Raw genomic sequence first — 13,019 nt, 5'->3', positions numbered from 1 at the left:
GAAAACCTTTCTGACAGGAAAGCGAGTTTCAAAAAAAATGTTCCCCAGTTTGCTAGGCTTATAAGCCTAGGGCAAGTTTAATTAAACTCAATGGAGCATTTTAAAGTGAAGAAAAAATTAGGACAGCAAGAAAAACGTGTTGATTGTTTCCTAATTATGCTGTGGACTTTCTCTCTAATGCATCCCCCCTCCTTTCCCTCCCTAAATAAAACAACTGGCACGTTAAGTTTGCACACAGAAGATTACATCTCAACCATGCGTTCTGCACCAGCCAGGCACGCTGCTTCCCATTCCGCTGTTGGGCTTGCTTTTTGGAGACATTCATGCTTTTGTTATTTCATGGAGATACTTAATCAAATACAGAGAGACAGAGAGACAGAGACAGAGAGGGAGAGAGAGAGGAATTCAGGGAACACATTAGACTCCAGCAGTTTCCACCCTTTATGTTGGAAGCCCAACATTGATTAGCCTCTCCCTACCAGCATGGACTCCTTACTTTATAATATTTAGTCCACTGAACAGTCTGTATTTTTAAAGACATGATGAATTTACTTTCTCATTTTTATTCATGAGACATGCATTAACACAAAGTGATCTTTTCAGAACAGGATAACCACACTACTGATAGAATTATATCCAAAAGCAAAAAAACAAAAACAACAACAACAAAAAACAAAACAAGCAAACAAAAACAAGACCAGAGCTTGTAATCCGTTCATTTCACTAATAGTGTCCTGCTCTGTGCCAGGCAGCATACATGTAGCCTTGGTATGAGCATGTAGACCGTCTCCATTAGAATTTGAGATGTAATAAAGAAACTCATAGATCTTGGGGACTCTAGAGCCCCTGGCTGGGAACCTGAGTGCTGGAACCGTGTGACTGTTCAGGTGTTCAAGACTCCTAGACCACTGCTGATGAGAAGACTGTAGGTGTGGACATGAAGAAAAAAGATGGCTTCAGGTAAAAGCCTCAAGCCAGACACTGGTAGCACATAAAAGAAAATCAATTTTTGTCTCAAATGGTGCCTCAAAATTATTTTAAAAGAAATAAGAGTAGTTAGTGCTTTAATAGCACTTACTGTGAATCCGCTATTGCTGTGAGCAATTTACATGTATTAACAGATTTTAATAAGCATTAAATGGCATTCTAATAAGGCACAGAGAAGTGACGCGGTGGGCCTGAGGTCACACAGCTAATTAGTGCCAGGACCAAAATTTGAAGTGATGCAATCTGGTTGTTAACCTAGTGGTTAAGTTTGCACATATAAGATGGTTATCATACGTGGTCTAATAGAGAAAAAACATCAGAATCCCACTAAACTCAGCAGTTCTAACCTGTTTAGACACCAAGAACCTCTTTTCTTTTCCTTTTCCTTTTCCTTCTCCTCCTCTTCCTCCTCCTCCTCCTCTTCCTCCTCCTCCTCCTCCTCCTCCTCCTCCTTTCCCTCCTCCTCCTTCTTTCCTTTCCTTTCCTTTCCTTTTTTCCCTTCCCTTTCCTTCTTTCTTTGCTTTTCTTTCCCCACATGGACTCCTGTGCTTTGAAAGATATTGTCTACTGCCTCATGAAAAGAGGGAGAGCTCAAAATGAAATGAATTTAAAAATAAATATGTCATGTAGAATTTTGGAAGGGTGTATGTCAGAAAATTACATTAATGGTAATACAGAGCTAGAGCACCAGCCTGGCATGTGACTCTTGGTCTCAGGACTGAGTTCAAGCCCCACATTGGGCATAGAGCCTACTTAAAAAAAATAGTACAGAGCTAAAATTGTCCCCAAATTTATGAATCCAGTTAAGTTGAACTCTGAAGTCACCTTGGAGTCTGATAGATTAGATGAAATTCCCTGTTAAAACCAATAGTAAAGTTTCTCAACCTTTTTCCCCACTCAACAATGGTTCTCTAAAGCAATACCTTTCAGGGGCACCTGGGTGGTTCAGTTGGTTGAGCATCCGACTTCAGCTCAGGTCATGGTCTCGTGGTTCATGAGTTTGAGCCCTGCATCAGGCTGTCTGCTGTCAGCACAGAGCCCGCTTTGGATCCTCTGTCCCACCTCTCTGTCTCTGTCTCTCCCCCACTTGTGCTCTCTGCTCTCTCAAAAAATAAGTAAAACATTAAAAAATATAAAGCAACAATTTTCAGAAGTTTTGGGGTACACAACTTGGAATACCCGTTGGTAGTGTATTAGAATCTCTAGGGGAATATGCTGAATTTGAAGAAAACCTCCAAGTGATTCTGAAATGTCTACAACTGTACGTGGGGGTGAAGTTGTTTCCTACATCCTGCTGCACGGCACTCAGAGCCCAGTGGAGAGTGACCGAACTCCACTCACCAGACAGTTATCAGCTATCCTTCCTCTCCATCTAGCCCGTGCAGAGTCCTGCATGTGAATACCGACCAAGTGACCCGACCCAAATTATAGCCCTAAAAATGCATGCAGCAGCACCTTCCAGAGCCTGCATGGAGCGGTGGTGAAGAATTAGGCTGAGAACAAATGGCAGTTGGGCGCTGGCATGACTGACTGCACGAGTGCTCAGTTCCCAGGGCCTCCCTGGGCTGCAGCTTCCTCACCTGTCAAACATGCACACGTTTGACCCAAACTTGTCTACAATCCAGTCTCCACCCTAGATGTGGTTGACTCGGAAATAACAGAACACCAGGGCCTAAGATAAAATATAATAACATTTGCCAGGTCTGGTACTTCAGATGCGTAGTCCCTGACAATAAAGCAAATTCTCTAACCTGCTATTTGAGGCCTTGGGAATGTCATCACCTTCTTCTTCTGGTCTTTCTGTCTTGCTCTTCAAATGATTCTAGCTGTTCTTTTACTATTAGAACTCCCCTTAGACCTTAACACATTAAAAAACATACACTGTTTTCCCCTTTGCTAGAAGTCTATTTTTGATTTTCTAGAACTCCGTAATCACCATCTTTCAAAATCTCATCCAAATTTCATGGCATAGTCAAATGTTACCTTCTTTAGATCTTTAGACTAGATTGGATTAGACTTCTGGACAGAAGGGACTCACTCTTCCAGTTTTTTCCTTCTCTTTCTCTCATACGAATGTAGGTTGTAATGCCTGATAGTAAATTAAAGTTCAGGTTTCTAAACCCCAGCACTCTGTATTTGGGGCCAGATGTTCCTTCACTATGGGTGCCTGTCCTCTGTATTGTAGGATGTTTGGTGCAGCCTACACCTCCTGACCTCTACTCTCCAGAAGCCAGTAGCACCCTTCCACCAAAATTTTCTCTGGAAATTGCCAAAACTTACCTCCCCCGGGGGTAAAATTGCGCTCAGGTAAGAGCCACTGGTCTAGATACTTGTGTATATATCCTTGCTTCTCTTCCCCCACAGGATTTAGCTCAGTACCTGCTAACATAAATATTTATAGAAGAATAAATTAATAAATCATTGTTGAATAATTATTTGTATAATGAATGGATTTCTGTCACATCATTGCAATCCAGCTATCTGCTCTGTTAGGTCTCGAGTCAAAAGAAGAGGCAAACATTTGTGGTGGTGGTCAGCTGGAAAGGCTGCTTGGCAGGACTGAGATTTACCTAAAGTTTCTCTTAAACTTGTACTCTGATTACCTCTCTTCTAAGGAATAAGAAGCTTGAAATTGTCCTATAGTTTTCCATCTGATTAATACTAACACTTTCCTCTTTTCTAATTGTCCATCCATGTAGTGGAAGAAAATTGGCCCTTTTTTCAAGAGACAGTGCTTTTGTGTTTATTATGCTAGCTGGGTCTGAGAACCCTCTCAGGGAATAACAGCAGTGGTGCAGGGGAAAAGCAGAGGGGTAAAGGCTGTCACTTGAGAATCAGAGATTTAGAAGAAAGTCCAGGCCTGGAGTGACTGTATTTGCTAATGCAAATTCACTAGTCTCCATGTAGGTTGCTAGGATATGGTAAAGTGCTTCAAAGTAGGACTCGTTCTTGGATGAGTGGATATTTGGGCTTAAAAAAAATAAATTAAGGGGGCGCCTGGGTGGCACAGTCGGTTAAGCATCCGACTTCAGCCAGGTCATGATCTCGCGGTCCGTGGGTTCGAGCCCCGCATCAGGCTCTGGGCTGATGGCTCAGAGCCTGGAGCCTGTTTCCGATTCTGTGTCTCCGTCTCTCTCTGCCCCTCCCCCGTTCATGCTCTGTCTCTCTCTGTCCCCAAAATAAATAAACGTTGAAAAAAAAAATTAAATAAATAAATAAATAAATAAATAAATAAATAAATAAATAAATAAATTAGGGAGCTGACATGGGAAAGGTTTGGGGTAGAGAGTGATTGAACAATGCGTGGGTGTTGAGGCCCAGTGAGTCTCTTCCATGGTCAGAGCTCATGGGGTGGAGGTCCTTGGGAAGGTAAAGTTCTCTCTCAAAAAGGCAATAGCATTTCGGGCACTTGCCAGCAACTGGAACCAAGAGCAGAGTCAGGAGGGAGCAAAAGCTGACAGGGTGTATGTCCGTATCTCTGATGGGCTATCAACTTTAAAAAACGCCAGCTGGTTGAGTCTGCTTTTGTTTTGGATTATTTTCACCCTTCTATTAGCAAAACTAATTGAAAGCTGACTTAGAAGTCTACCCAGCAAGACTGATGCCTGTTCTAAACCCATTGCCTCCTTTCTTTTCAGCTTAAAGCTCAGTCACTATTAGTTTCTTCCACTGCTTCTCTCAACTAAGAATTTTATGAGTTGGTCCTGGGAATCATGTAATATTCTTCTATATTAATAATATAACAACAACACAATAACAGTAACAGTAATTACACCATCAAAGCTACAGGTAAAGATTTCAGAGCACTTACTATGTGCAGGTATCACGCAAAGCCTTTGCACATGTTGTTAATAACCCTCCCCATGATAGCCCTGTGAGCCATTACTCTTCTTTTGAAGATAAGGGAGCTGGGGCTTAAATAGTTTAATACAGCAACACAGCTGATAATTGGGTAGGTCTCGCATTTGAATACAAATCTGTCTGGTTCTAGAAACTGTGTTCACAACCAGGAGATTATACTTTCCTTCATGGTTCCTAACATAGAACTTTTGATAGGAAATTATTCCAGTAAGAGTAGAATAGCAATAACGGACAGGTACCCAGCCAGTATGTCAGAATCATGCTACTGAGGCCTCCCTGATGCTGTCCTATTCTCTCTGTCAGTCCGGAACATACACTGCAGACAGGAGTGGACGTTTCATAGGTGCCTATGGACTTCATCATGGGTCCTGAAGTTCATATGTTAATGCTTTGAGATTTGACAAGCAAATGAGTCAGTAGAGCGCAACAAACCTGGTCTGTTGTATTTGTTCTTTGTTTCAGTTTCAGATATTGTTATTAGTTGTGCAAAAGTGAAAAACAAATGTCATTGGTGTTTTGAGGTTGACTGACTTCTGGGAAAGAGAAGAGAGACCTTTAAAGAATTTAAATCCTACCTGAATAGATGGTTAGGGGTAGCAGCTCCCATAAACTATGCCTGTCTCAAGCCTGACCTTTGTCCCAGTCTCAGAATCAAAGTCCGTGGAGCCTCTCTTTGGTTCCTACTTTGAATCTGCCCAGGTCAATAGCCAGTAAAAGGAAATTGTGCTGAATTATCACAATTTTTATTTGTGCTGACTTATTGGAAATCAGGCAAGACAGATGAGTTGCAGTATCTACACACTTGATTACCCCCTTCCCCAATTTTTCTGTGGTTTCATTTTGGATCTCTTTGCTACAGCATTTTAGCTCCAACTTTGGGCACTGAATCATGCTCCAATGTCCCATCAAGCATCTCGGTAATGTGATAAATTCATCCAAAGTCTCACAGTGCCATCCTGCACGTGACAAATGCAATAACACGTCAGGCTCAGAATGATACCCATATTAGGCAGATACTCCCTCTGCTGACAGCAGGTGTTTCTGCTTTATCTGAAAATAATTCACTGAATAGATAATTGGTGAATCCCCAGTGGGAACAAAACTTGATTCTGTCTGAGCATAGGTTACCAAGTGTACCACCATAAAATAATTGATTTTGTGATATATTAAGTGGGGACGTACTCAAGACTACTGAACTTTTCACTTAGGGCCTGGGGCTGAAGTTGAACTAGGCTCCCAAAGGTGAAGAACCCATGCATGACACGGGCAGGGCTTCACACTCCGACAGCCAATTTAACTTTCATTTTCTTTATTAATCTAATATGTTCTACCTTTCACCAGGACGTGATGTGCAGGGAGTTTCATTAAAACGGTTGAGTTGTTATTGGAGATAATCACGGAAGGAATGTATCACAAAAGTCAAGAAAGTCTGAATCATTTTTCATGCTGTTGTTTTAGAGAAGAGGTTTCGGATGCTGATAGGGAAGTTACTCTAGCTATAGGGCGAATTTAATTGCGTTTTTAGAAACTTCTTTTAATCCTATAATAACAAAAAAATTAAATCAGTGCTGACATTTTTTGTTGCCAGAAGAAGGTAGTAAAAGGGTAAAGAAATAATTGTTAGTTCTGAGAATATAATTAGCGACTTTAATGCTTTAATCTAAAAAATGAATATTTTGAGCCTAGGTGAATGATTAAAGAAAAGATATTGAAAGTCTTTGAAATTTCTAACTGTGTTTGTTTTTAATTGTAAGTTATGATCACTATAATTAGCTCTTTAGTACATTTATAATGTAAACAAATATAAATTTCTACAAGTTCAGGGGTATTTCAGGGCAGATAAGGTTGGCATCCTGACCTCTGGCTCTGCGCATTAAGCCTTTCTTATAATGTGTGGCAGAAGTTTATTCTTTGCTTTGGGGGGAGGAAAGGAGGTTAAAGAAATGAGGATCAAACAATGGGAGACTAGAGTCAAGATTGGGCTGTATTTGGAAATTTATTCCAAAGGGGTGATAAGGTTGTTCCCATGAGTAGCCTGGGCTCCCCTCTGGCCCATCAAGGGAGGGCCGTGCTTCCGCTGCCCCTGTCCCTTTGGATGGAGCCTCAGGTTGGGTCTAAGTTAGAAGCACTGGAGGAAGGGCCAGGTTACAGATAAAAGAAAGCTCTCTGATGCTGAGCCTCTTCGAATGTACAACCTGACTATCCTGCTCTACCTCTTTCCTGCTCCACCTTGACAGAACCACAAAACCTCATTACTATGCACTAGAAAAGGGAAAAGGAAAAAAAAAAACCCAGAGGGATCTGGGGAATGAACTTTTTGGGGGTCTTATTTCTCTCAGAGGTGCACATTAAAATTCTCTCTTTCATTCATTAATGTGAATACAAGCTGCCTGAGAAAATAGCTGGTGGGACCTCCCTTAATGAATAGTGGGGCTTTTCTATGCTCTAGAGGCTTAAAATTGGGTTTCATCCCACTGAGGATTTTTTTTTCCTTCTCCTTCTGTCTTCTTAACACCACATGTTTGGTTAGATTTCTAGGACTCACCTAGGCTGTGACCTGCCACATCTAGTTCTAATCGCTCATATGATTAGATCGGGCCACCCACACACAGGCAGGAGGGGGCTGGTGTCAGAGACTCCCAGAAGTTCAGGTATCTTTCCAACATTATTTGAAAGTTTCTACTCTGTCAATCATGTGCGATCAAACTTGTTCTTGTGAAGTTCCTTATACTGCTTGGTTTAGAATAGGCCAGGTATGGATATAAAAATCTTTACTCTCTTGCTTTCAGGGCTTTTACTTTGGTTTGAAATGGAATTAACCCTTTTTTGGAACTTCATGGCTTAGTTTCTTTAGAATTTTCACGTCAACTTACTTAATTTTCTCCTGTATCTTCCAGAGGGGCTCAGCTACTGCATCCCACTGTATTTGGGATGTATTGGGACAACGCCAACAGATGTCCTCCAAATCATTCATCTAGGGCATTTTCTGGAGTTACATTGTCAGTTCTCTTCCTAAGTACATCTCTAAGTTTCCTAAGGAAACATCATGTGTTTTCTACTTGTCTCTGTCTCTGGGGTCAACAAATAGCGGGTGCTCAATTAATGTTTTCATGACGATCATTGGCAGAAAGCTATGTCTTCATCAATTTGCTCCTCACTCTCATCATAGGGAAACTTAGGATGGCCAAGAGCCCTTGGTCGCAATTCCAGATCCTTACCCCAATTTGTCTGGACTTGGTAGGGAAAATGGCGATGGAGAGAGCTTATGTAAGCTAGAGAAGATTGTGGTAGCAAGAGAAATGCTGAGATGTATCTTTCTCCCTGTGCAATTCAAGAATGAGGTGACAATGTGACAGCAAGTTACAGAGGAGCTTGTGGGTCAGCCCCAAGAAGGTGCCATAATACCTCACACCGGGAACCACAGAGACACTCCGCAGTGAACGGTCACTCCATCCCATGCCATTTGAGAAACACGAAGCTGTTTTTCTGATGGGAAAAGTATTTGGAAGTCTAGTTAAGATGTTGTTTGCTTTAGTTTCTCTTTGATAATTATTTTAACTCGTGGTATTTAATTTACTTTTATTGCACCCTGTACATTTTAAACACAAACAAATAAAACCAGTGTATCATATTATTTAGAGCAAGATTAATTAGGAAGCATTTATAGAGAAAGGTAAAATGATGTTTAAGTTTAGTAAAAGAGGGACATAAGTGAAAAATGCTTAAGAGCAATGATACAGTTACCTAAAGCTCCAGAAACAGCTCTGGATCACTCACTATTCATTTGCTTAATGTTTACTGAGTGCCAGGTATTATGCTAACACAGTTTTATCTTTTTTATTGTTTAATATTGTAAAGCTACTCTCTCTATATTATAAATCAATGGAATTTATGGTCTCATAGACCGTCCAGTGTATTGGACCACTTAAAAATTCTGTGGCATATTTTATAATCATGATATTCTGGACTTCATATTGTTGATAGAGCTACTTTGTCAATAATTGTCTACCAATTTGCCAGTAGGCTTCCAAAGAGGCCAGATAACTTTTCTCAGTGGAACCCAAGGAGAATTTGGTGGTTAGAAGGTCAGGATAAAATTCTTTTGAAAACATTATCTACCAAAAGCCTACCTTCAGCATCATGGGCTCTATTTTGTATCTTAAGGAAATACTTGACTGCTTAATATTTAGCGCATATGGTATAAGAAGTTACTATTGTACAGCCAAAGTGAGCAAACTAATAAAGGAAAGGCGGTGCTTCCTTTGCAGGATCAGATCTGTTACCCATTATTTTGTTCTGCTGCTGAAGGAGAAAAATAAGTCTTGGATATTACAGCTGTCACTGTGACATCTGTTGTTCCAGGATCCGTGACTGCTTCAGTCACCACCTGACCCAGATCATCACCATAACATTCTGTCCACTATTAAACTGTGAAAGGCCCTCGCCCTCCAGGTGGTACTTCAAGGTTGACATACCAAGGTGTTCGTCTCTGTCCCCCCCGAATGCCTCTCAGCTGAAAAATACAGCCTCACTTTGTGCAGAATTGATGGCAAACCAAGTCTCCCAGGGTTCAAGGGGAGCAGCGGAGAGCAAGAGTTCTTGAGGCGTAGCCCGGTTCTGTGCTTAATCACTTGTCACTACTACTGGAGGGCCTCAGAGCATTCAGAGGTGTCGCTTTTTTTTTCTTTGTTGTCGGTTCCCCTTTTCTCTTGGACAGATGAGTCCAGCTCTTCAAACAACAATAACAAAGCTGCATACACAGCCAGGCTCACAAAATGGATAAGTAAGGGGCTATGAGTCCTCCCTAACACATAAAGAATATTTTACTTTTAGAAAGTTCCTCTAAATAGAGCCCCACTTCTGGTTGTATGTGTTTGGTTCAAATAATTAATGACTTAAAAGAAAAGCAACTGTTAATTTAGATGCAAACTTGACACATCGCAAAAAGTATATCACGTGAGTTACCAAAATCAGGCGTGCACATACATTTACAGGAATGTAATAAATATGTAAAGTAAGGCACATCTCTGCTGTAAAGAGCTTTCCTTCCACGAGCTTATTCACTTATTCGTTCATTTATCCATTCTTTCATTTGGAACCTATTTATTGAGACTCCACAAAGGCACTGTGCTGGCAACTAGGGTACAGCAGCATTAGAAAGAGATACATTATCTGTTCTCGTGAAGTTGAGCATGACAAGAAAAAGCAGGGTTCACATCTGTATTTGTGATACAGATTTCTCTTATGTGTTGAAAGGCAGAAAAACCTAACCTCTCCCAGCCACAGAGCCATTTGAGAGTCAGCAAGAAGCGGTTTACTTTCGTTAGACAATGAAGGCACCAGATGATCTAAATCACAGAAGAAAACACAAGAGCCACAAGCTGCTCCTCACATGCTGTATGTCAATTTCCTTTCCTTCCATTTCCCTACAATTTCTAGCACTAATTCTGCTGCTACTAGTTAAATGTATATGATCTTAAAGCACTTAACTTCTTTTAACCTTCTCTCACATGTAAGATTCCTTTAGTTGATGTCTAAGATTTTTTAATTTTTTTTAAGTTTATGTATTGTGAGAAAGAGAGCGTGAGCAGGGGAGGGGCAGAGAGAGAGGGAGACAGAATCCCAAGCAGGCTCTGTGCCTTCAGCACAGAGCCCAACAGGGAGCTCGATCCCATGAACCCTAAATTCATGACCTGAGCTGAAATCAAGAGTCTGACACTCAACTGACTGAGCCACCCAGACATCCCTAAGATTTTTTTTTAACCTGGAAAATAGGCTATTCCCTTTCAGACAAGCTGAATTCTTAAATTCACTGTCTTCATAGTGCCTCAGGACATTGGCAGCCTAAGCATTGTGTTTGAGCAGGCAGGATGGGAAAATCCAGGATCCCCACTGCCTAAGCAGCCTCTGCATCCTGGGTCCTCTGCTCACCTGGAGAGCACCTGGAGTCTGAGCCTGAACAAAGGCACCTTATCCAGACCTGGTAATATTTACCCAGCTCAGAACACGGCAGAAGGCTTGGCAAGGAAGAAGCTTGGGACTACACATTATAGCATTTGCTGTTGCTTTAGTTGCTTTATAGGTTTGCATTTGTGGTGCTAGATCTTTTCTTTTCTTTTTGCTATTGACACAGTGCCTGAAGATTTAAGTTAGTTGCTCCCAGGTTAAGTGTTCTCATCTTGTATGATGGCTATACTGGTTTATAATGGCAGGTACCCAGACCTGGGTAACTGACAGAGGAAGAATGCACTAAAAATTAAACCTCATATTTTATGTTTTCTCTGTAACAAAAATTAGCTTAAGTATCTATTTAAGCAGTCACCATCAATTATTGTATAACAACTGAAAGGACAATAAAATGTTGGATAAAATTGAAAAGTCAATATAGGCACCTAAGAACTCTTAAATACTCTTCCTACTGAACCTAAATTTTAGACCTCTGCTTTAGTTATTCTTGGCAAAGAATTGCATGCATTTTCTCTTACAAACTGCTAGTATTCTGGGGCCTATGCTGGGCATATCAAGCACTTCGAGAAATAGGGTATCAAAAGGCTCTATTTAGACTAATGGCTTCTGAAGTAGCATAACTATGAACACAACATGAGGTTGGTGGCATGACAGAATATTTTAGAATCTAGAATCTTTTTTAGGATTTTTGTTTTCTGAGAATAGAAATGTGGGAATGAGATGCTCAAAAGTTCATTTGCCCACTGGCTGAACGGGTCCTCTACCTCATCGTTCCTTCTCAGAAACTTTCAGGCTCTCTAACTCTATAATGATAGGAAAACACATTCATTTACACTGACAAGGATTTTAAAGATGGTGTTAGTGGCCTATCAAGGGTCTTTTCTAGGAAAACAATTACCAAAGTATTTTTTATGCCCTTGTGATGCGGGGTGGGGTGGGGATGGTGAGAAAAAGGAAGAAACAGGTTTGTGGAATTTAGTATATTTTTTAAAGTTTGTACTTAAAAGCTAAACCCAGGACACCTGAGTGGCTCAGTTGCCTAAGCATCCGACTTCGGCTCAGGTCATGATCTCACAGTTCGTGGGTTCGAGCCCCGTGTTGGGCTCTGTGCTGATAGCTCGGAGCCTGGAGCCTGCTTCAGATTCTGTCTCCCTCTCTCTCTGCCCTTCCCCTGCTTGTGCGCGCGCTCTCTCTCTCTCTCTCTCTCTCTCATAAATAAACATTAAAAATTAAAAAACAAAACAAAACAAAACTAAGCCCTGAGCTCTTGACTATCTCAGAGTAAAGAAAGTGTTACGTTACTTACTCATGGTGGCAGTCTGTCAGATTGAACATGTAACAGGAGGATAAGGGGAGTATTGGCACGTTGAAAAATGGATTCAGTTCAGGGCGAGCATGGGGTTTGAGACTTCCTTGAAAGAGCAAGGCAGAGATGGGTGGGGGTGGAACCCGGTGTCCTGCCTCAGTAAAAACCCCAGCTGTAGAATGGGGATGGTTTTCTTCAGGATTCTCTTGTTAGGAGCCGCTTTACCCTCTGGTGGTTTGCACGTGCGGGTTGGCACTCTTGTGAACATACATGAAGAAAACAGCCACCTTCACAGATGAGGACGTTATGTTCCCAGAGTAAACATTGGGAAGTATCAGGTTCATGTCACTGAAACCACAAGGGTCTGTTGTTACATGATAGGTACCTGGGTTTACTCAGAACTTGTAGGACATAGGAGTTTTAAAGCAGATGCCGTTGGTAGGAAGAGGATAGCATTGATATACACCAAAGCTAACAGAGGAAAGGATAGAATCAGGTAAACTCTTTAAAGAATTGGAAATTCTTGAGTCGAGGGCTACGCTGCCTGATACAATAGCCATTATTACGGTAGTGACTATTGGGCATTTGAGATGTGGCTGGTACACATCGAGATGTGCTTTCAGTGTAAAATGCAAAATGGGCTTCGAAGACTTAGCATGATGAATAATATAAAGTGTCTCGTTAATAAATTTTTGTACTGATTACATACGAAAATAACAAGGGTGTAGATAAGTTGGGCTAAATAACATATTCTTAGAATTGATATCACCTGTTTCTTGTTAAGTTTTTTTTTTTTATATATAGCCAGTGGAAAATTTAAAATTACCCATGTGACTTGTGTTTGTGGTACACACTATATTTCTGTTGGGCAGCAGTGGCCTAGAGGCTGTTCCCATGA

The sequence above is a fragment of the Puma concolor genome, chromosome C1 (genome assembly GCF_028749965.1).
Source record: "Puma concolor isolate L17-30 chromosome C1, mPumCon1.1.hap2, whole genome shotgun sequence".
Taxonomy (NCBI): domain Eukaryota; kingdom Metazoa; phylum Chordata; class Mammalia; order Carnivora; family Felidae; genus Puma; species Puma concolor.
Note: the sequence above shows the minus strand (reverse complement) of the source record.